General features: G+C 38.1%; 1 long non-coding RNA gene across 1 annotated transcript; it reads left to right on the top strand.

Annotated features, from left to right (window-relative positions):
- Positions 1–2741: 2741 nt before the first annotated feature.
- Positions 2742–7095, top strand: LOC131364519 (uncharacterized). Its single transcript, XR_009206492.1, has 4 exons — positions 2742–4572; positions 5809–5850; positions 6609–6652; positions 6819–7095. It is a non-coding gene; the product is annotated as an uncharacterized LOC131364519 (long non-coding RNA).
- Positions 7096–7595: the final 500 nt, after the last annotated feature.

Below are 7595 nucleotides of genomic sequence, written 5' to 3'. Positions count from 1 at the left end.
TGGCACGAGGTCAGGTGTATTTTTAGATTCTGTCTTAAAGTGTGTGCTGCTGCAGAAGTGGAGCAGTATAGACATAAATACAGCACCCAGCCTAAGGCATTTTTAAGCACACATGCAGAATAGATGTGTGTGTATCTTGGGAAGTCAGATTGTGTTTAAAAGCAAAAGACAATTATATATATTATATACTTATATACTACTGCTCAAAAGTTTGGGATCACTCAAAAATGTTATTGTTTTCCAAGGAAACACACATGAAATTAGTCTGAATAGAAAATCTAGCAAAAGAACAGGACATAATGAGTTTGTGAAATAATATTTTTGATGGAAATGATGAATGTTTTCTTCAAACTTTACCTTCATCAAAAAACCACCTTTTGCAGCAATTACAACCTGGGCATTCTAGCTGTCAATTCAAGATAATCTGATGAGATTTCACCCCATGCTTCCTGGAGCATCTCCCACAAGATGGGCTGGCTGATGGAGTCTTCCTCCGTAGCTGAAATCAAGCTGAAATATGCAAGTGATCCCAATATATATACACACACACCCATTAATTTAAGTAATTTTCATTTAAATTGCATAATGTAGATTGCACATCATTTAAGGGATTTTTTTTACTTTTTTGTGTATTCACATATTTTCCTACTTAATTTTATGCTACTGTGATTAAAATAATTGTAAATATTCAGTGAAGAACGTACGAAACGTTATATTTTCAATTGGAATGTTGAACTTTTGTCATTTGAACATAACTAGTGACGTAAAAATGTATTATTAACTGCATTAGAACTTTGAAAAGCCTGTGATAGAAATTGCGTTCGAAATCGTCTGTGGCATAATAGCAGCAACCCCAGCACAATCAGTACAGGACTTTGTGTTTTTTGGCATATGGACTCACCATAAGGCTTACGTTTACTACGTATGAGTCTATATGACATAATGCACTGAAGCTCAACACAAGAAACAGTAAAGAACGTTAATTATGATTAGCACTCTCATCATCTCTAAATCTTATATTTTTATTTTTTAAACAGTGGCCCCAAAACATTGTCATAATACACTATCTGGCCAAATGTTTGTGGATATTTCACCATCCTATTCCAGATTTAGTCCCGTTTTGCGGTTATAATAAGCTCCAATCTTCAGAGGAGGATTTCCACTAGATGATCAGGGCTCTGCGAAGGCCATTTGAGTTCTTCCACTCCAAACTTAACACAAAATGTCTTCATGGAGGTAGTTTTGTTTGTAGGGGCATTGTCGTACAGGAAGCGGTTGGAGCCTCCCATGAAGAGAAATTGTAATGCTACAGCATACAAAAACATTTGTGTGTTTCCAGCTTTGTAGCAACAGTTTAGGGAGGAACTACACACGGGTGTGATGTCAAGATGTCCAAAAACTTAAGGTCAAATAGAGTGAATGCAGACTCTTAAAATTACAGCTAATGCAGTAACTGTAAACAAACAACAGCACAGCCTGGTGGTGTCATTTGGCATTAGGCAAAAAATAAACAACATATATACTGTATTTGTCATTCACATAAATTCTTTAACTGAACTTTTCTTATATTTCATTTTAGGTAGCACTTTTTTAATCATCTTTAGACATTTGTAACTGCAGCTGCAATGAAAACATTTGCCATTTTTGCCCTGGTGTTTCCACCCCATCCTATAAAACCTATGTGCACACCATTTAGAGTATTTGATTGTTAGATTTTTCTCTTATATATAATTAACTGATGTTAACTATATAACTTCGGTTATACATGCATTTCACATTAATGAACTCGGAGCACTACACGTGTTTAGGAATTACTAATGTTAAATAGGAGGAAGGGGTGCTGACTTACAGGATGTCAGAAACTCAGTGTCATACCGAACTCACATGTTGATTGACTCATCTGCCTTCTTTGGAGGAAAACCTTTGCCCCTTTTACATATTTTTAGTAATAACTAATAGCAGCATACTCTAATGTGAGTTCCTTCACACAATTCTGTACTGATTTGCAGACTTCCATCTAATACAGCTAAACCACACCAGGAAAATACCTCCACAGCATAAGAGAGCCTTTGTTTTTTTCCCCTTCACGCATTTATTTTTTTTACATGTATTTTCTAGCATCACCCACTATGCTATCTAAATATCTTCATATGATATATTTTACATTTCACTGGTTCCTTCTTTATAGAGTGACTTGATTTGTAAAATGTTTTGTGCATACTGTAAAAATTATACAAAGTTGTATTTATTTTCTATTGTTTATAAAATCAGAAAGGAGAATGAAAATATTCTGAGTATTGTATCTAATGTCAGTAAAATGGAAAATGTTGTAGAGCCTTTCTGTGCTTAAGAAAGAAGATGTTTAGGGCCCCTAAAAGGAAATAGCTGATCCTGTTTGATGATATTCTCACTTTCTGGAAGTATCATATAGATTTCTAGATCATATTTAAACAAAAAACTCAATCAGCATTCCAAGGAAACAAAAAGGAACAATCTTCAGTCAGCCCTATGGAATTTGCCCTATAAACAGTGCAAGTGGATTAACTTCTATGCCTTTTTAGTTGTCTTTTATGGGGGAAACAAGACAAAAGTGTTGCCAGATAATGAACAAATTCACCAGATATTGCAATATGCAGAAGGTTACAGTTCCTTGTCTTTGTGTTTTCGCTAAATTAAGCCTCTAGTTAGCGTAGCTGACTTTTTAGGGAGTTGGAAAAAGTGACAAATCTAGCAAACATTTGAGCACACCTAAGTGACTGTCCTGAACTCGACATGGCTCTCTAGCTCATATCACAGCTGCTGACTGATGAGTTAAGAGAGCAGGTTCGCGGGAATCACTATAATTTCGTAATGCTGGACTGTTGCACTTTTGACTAATCACTAATCATCACTGCTCTTCCATGACCAATCACTGATCATTACTGTCTGTCCTAACCTTGCACTTCTTCTTTTTAATACTCAGTAGACAGTAGCTAATAAAGGCATCTCAGGCATCATTGGGCATCAAGGCAGGATACACCCTGGACGGAGTGCCAACCCATCGCAGGGCACACACACACTTATTCACACACTACGGGCAATTTAGAGACTCCAATCAGCCTAGAAGCATGTCTTTGGACTGTGAGAGGAAACTGGCGCACCCAGAGGAAACCCACCAAGCACAGGGAGAACATGCAAACTCCACACACACAGTGGGCGGGAGAGAGAGACTCGAACCCAGGACGCGTGAGGTGAGCATGCTAACCACTAAGCCACCGTGCCGCCTTCACAGTATTATATAACACAATTTTCGGCAGATGGTCATAATGTTATGCCTGATCAGTGCATCCTTCGATTATATCCTTCTTCAGATACCCTAGTTGGTCATTTGATGTGTTTTATGTGCTAATGATAACTAAATTAATATGCAAATGAATTTATGACATCATATATGCTCTGAAAAGAATTGTGTGTGTGTGTGTGTGTGTGTGTGTGTTGCCCTGAGATGGACTGGTATCCCATGCAGGTTGTATTCCCAAATCTCACCCAGTGATCCCGGGACAGGCTCGGATCCACATGGGTACTTTTGAGGTTATGGTTTCAGATGTACTCAATATTTTTCTTGGGACATTCATTAATAATTAAGGAATGCACAAGCTTCATCCAATCACAGAGCTCCAAATCTCTGCCTTGCTTACAGCTGACAGACCTTTCTTAAAATATAAACATGTCAGTACATTGCTTTCCAACGCGTTTCTATAATAACTGAATAATAAGAACAGAAATCCTGATCTCCATTCCCTTCATTCCCTTTATTAAGACTCCACACAGTTTGTGAAGCTTATTCTCTGATTTTTTTTCCCTCTGGTTAAATACTCAGTGTGAACCATCAGCAGCACGCGCGCGCCGGAGACGTTACTTATATTGACTTGGCCGCGTCCCAAACCGCATACCGTCTTAATTAGTGTGTCAAATTTGCACATTATTACTTATATCGTCACTATTTTTGACACACTGTTTAGTAAGTAACGTGCGGTTTTGGCCCTAGTTTTCCGTATGCTTTGAAGTGACAGGTGGATTGTTGCTCTGTGGTTGGATGAGTCGCGCGAGACTTGTGTTTTTGCGATTGGACGAACACGCACGCGCCTGTACAACACGCACGAGCTTTCTGCTAGGGTGTTGGTGACGTAAACCGAGAAATAGCTCGAGGCGCAACGTTTGTATTTCGATGTACAGAAAAGCCAATTAGCTAAACTGTTCACTCATTTTTACCAGAGAAATATCATTTATACGGAAACTATTGCGTTATGGTTTCTAAAGAAAAATCTTGTTTGCAACGACAAAAGGGAACGAACGAGAAATGTAAAAGGAATTCCGGACGGAAATTAAAAACAAAGATGGCGGCTTGTAAATATTTTCCGTCGTTGTCAATTAGTCCAGAAATTTCTGTGACTGGACAAAGAGACGCAAAACAAAGCTTCGGGTTTAGTTCTTCATTAAAAATGAAAGAAAAGACTTCTCAGAGGAATGATACACTGGTCTCAACTCACAAGAAAATACAACAGAGTAAAGATACCTCTGTCTATACACAAGGTAGAATAGCTAACTGAATAAATAAACTGTGTGGCGTTTTATACTTTTAACACATCCTGTATTCAATTTTTTTTGTATATTTATGATAATAATTCTAGTTCTAGTCACTCAATCTCTAACCGCTTATTTGTCTCTTAAACATTCTTGCTTTTTTTTCATATACTTCAATTTATCTGTTATTAATTTCCTCCATAAACCTGTGTTTCTTTAGCAAACACACCCACAACAGTAAAATGTGTTATAAAAGCATGTCAGGATGTAGTTTCTATTTATCTATCTCTCTACACTATATTGCCAAAGGTTTTTGGACACCCCTCCAAATCATTGAATTGTTTTTCAGGTGTTTGTCTCGGCCCCTTAGTTCCAGTGAAAGGAACTCTTAATGCTTCAGCTTCATACCAAGACATTTGGACAATTTCATGCTCCCAACTTTGTGGGAACAGTTTGGGGATGACCCCTTCCTGTTCCAACATGACTGCACACCAGTGCACAAAGCAAGGTCCATAAAGACATGGATGAGTGAGTTTGGTGTGGAGGAACTTCACAGAGTCCTGACCTCAACCTGATAGAACATCTTTGGGATGAATTAGAGCAGAGACTGCGAGTCAGGTCAAAACTGGGACGTCTGCCTTCACATGCACATGAATGTAATATGGAGTTGTCCCGTCCTTTGCAGCTACAACAGCTTCAACTCTTCTGGGAAGGATTTCCACAAGGTTTAGGAGTGTGTTTATGGGAATTTTTGACCATTCCTCTAGAAGCGCATTGTGAGGTCAGGCACTGATGCTGAATGAGAAAGCCTGGCTCTCAGTCTCCACTCTAATTCATCCCAAAGGTGTTCTATCAGGTTGAGGTCAGGACTTTGTGAAGTTCCTCCACACCAAACTCACTCATCCATGTCTTTCTGGACCTTGCTTTGTGCACTGGTGTGCAGTCATGTTGGAACAGGAAGGGGTCATACCTGTAACTGTTCCCACAAAGTTGGGAGCATGAAATTGTCCAAAATGTCTTGGTATGAATCTGAAGCATTAAGAGTTCCTTTCACTGGAACTAAGGGGCCGAGCCCAACCCCTGAAAAACAACACCTGAATTCAATAATTTGGAGCAGTGTCCCAAAACTTTTGGCAATATTATCTATCTATCTATCTATCTATCTATCTATCTATCTATCTATCTATCTATCTATCTATCTATCTATCTATCTATCTATCTATCTATCTATCTATCACTCCAAAGATGCTGGGCCCTGTCATTTCCAGGATGAAGAAAATGCATAAGGTAGTATTTCAAACATACTGCATAGGTTATAATAAATTTCTACTGCTGTATCACTATATTTGCATGGAAAATATTGAATATTATTGGTAGGGTTCAAATGTTTTCCTCCCTTGATGAACCATGAGCTACAGTTGCCGTCTATATACTACAGATAGCAAGAGCCGTAGTTCTGCGTACAAAGGGTCATGTCAGAACCTCCTGAGAACATTCACCAACCTAAGATAAATAACTTAGGGTGTCATAACATTGGCAGGACACACCTCACAGCTCCAGGGTCACTTGTGCAATCTTGATCTCAGATTACTTTGTGTGTGAAGTTTTGCATGTTCACCTATTCTCCCAGTGTCTATACATTGCGGTTTCCTTCCTCCACTCCAAAACGTGCTGAAATAAACAGCAATAATGTTTATAATATTCTTATTAGGGTGTAATGTACCTTTTATAATTAATGAATTTATTAAAATAAAAAATAAAAATTTCTTTGGGAGTAAAATTACGGTTTTCAAATTGTGAAAGTAAGATAATCCTGTGATATTTTTTAACGAATACCAGAATTAACATAAATGCTTAGCAAATAATGACCTTCCTCCCTAAATAATAACACATTTCTTTTCTTTTCTTTTCTTTAAATACAGTTATTTTTCAAGGTTAATTGAAACCAAACGCACCTATAAATGTTTATCTCTGCACTAAAAATGTCAGAAGGGAATGTATCTTGTGTCCTGTTTATAAAACATACCAACATTATATATTGACAGGACCACTGAAGAATGCCCCAGCAGGTAGAAAAGAGAAACAAACTGTAAGTTTTTCTGTTTAATATCCAGGCAACCTAACCAATACAGTGTAATTAGTTGAAGGCTACATTCAGAAGGACAAGCCTGGATCTGTCAAAAACACCTTCTGCCATTTTTTGACAGATGCTTAATATTATTGCCAGCGGTTTATAGGCCTAAATGTTTCTCCAGCAGTGTGAAGTGAAACAGAGTGTGCTGAAGACAATATCCAGGATGCTGGAGGAGAACAGGATCATCAGAGAGCAGTGGAGCAGTTTATGAGGTGAACCTTACATATTAAATGACACAAATCCAAATCTTTATATAACCAACTATACAAGTGGAAGCATTGCAGTATGCCGGAATTGCAAACAATTGCAAAAGAAAATGTAAGCCCACACTCTGCATGATATAAAAAGCAGAACGCTTTGGACCTTTCCATGCAACTGCGTTGGGAAATTGGTGTCAAAGAGAGGCCTCTAGTGGTTAAAATAATATAAGCCTGGGTATCATGAGAAACCTTTTAAATGACGGCATTGAATTTGTGAACCAGCCAAAAAGAAAGAAATTCTTGAAAAATGTATGACTTTTTTGTCATATCATGTGAGCAGAGATATCTTTATAGAGCCTATATAGTGATGGCTCAGCTTTTAGGCCTCTGGGCTTCTGATGAGAAGGCTGAAAGATGGTACTGGTACTGCCTCTGTTGGGTTTTTGAGCATGACTGTTAACTCAGTCTCAGTTCTGAAAGTCACTTTGGATAAAAGCAACTGTCAAGCTGTGTTTTCTGTGGTTCAAACTTACAAAGCTGGAAGCACACAATTATAAAGGGTGTTTTAGTGTGTTCACATTACAATTCCCCTTTAGTGGAACTAAGAGGCTCTCTGTGCACAAAGTGAGCTCCATGGAGACTAACCGTAACCCAAGTGGTTAAGGCTCTGGGTCGTTGACCAGAAGATCGGGGTTCAA

The sequence above is a fragment of the Hemibagrus wyckioides genome, linkage group LG14 (genome assembly GCF_019097595.1).
Source record: "Hemibagrus wyckioides isolate EC202008001 linkage group LG14, SWU_Hwy_1.0, whole genome shotgun sequence".
NCBI lineage: Eukaryota > Metazoa > Chordata > Actinopteri > Siluriformes > Bagridae > Hemibagrus > Hemibagrus wyckioides.
Note: the sequence above shows the minus strand (reverse complement) of the source record. Positions and strands in the feature narration are given on the sequence as shown.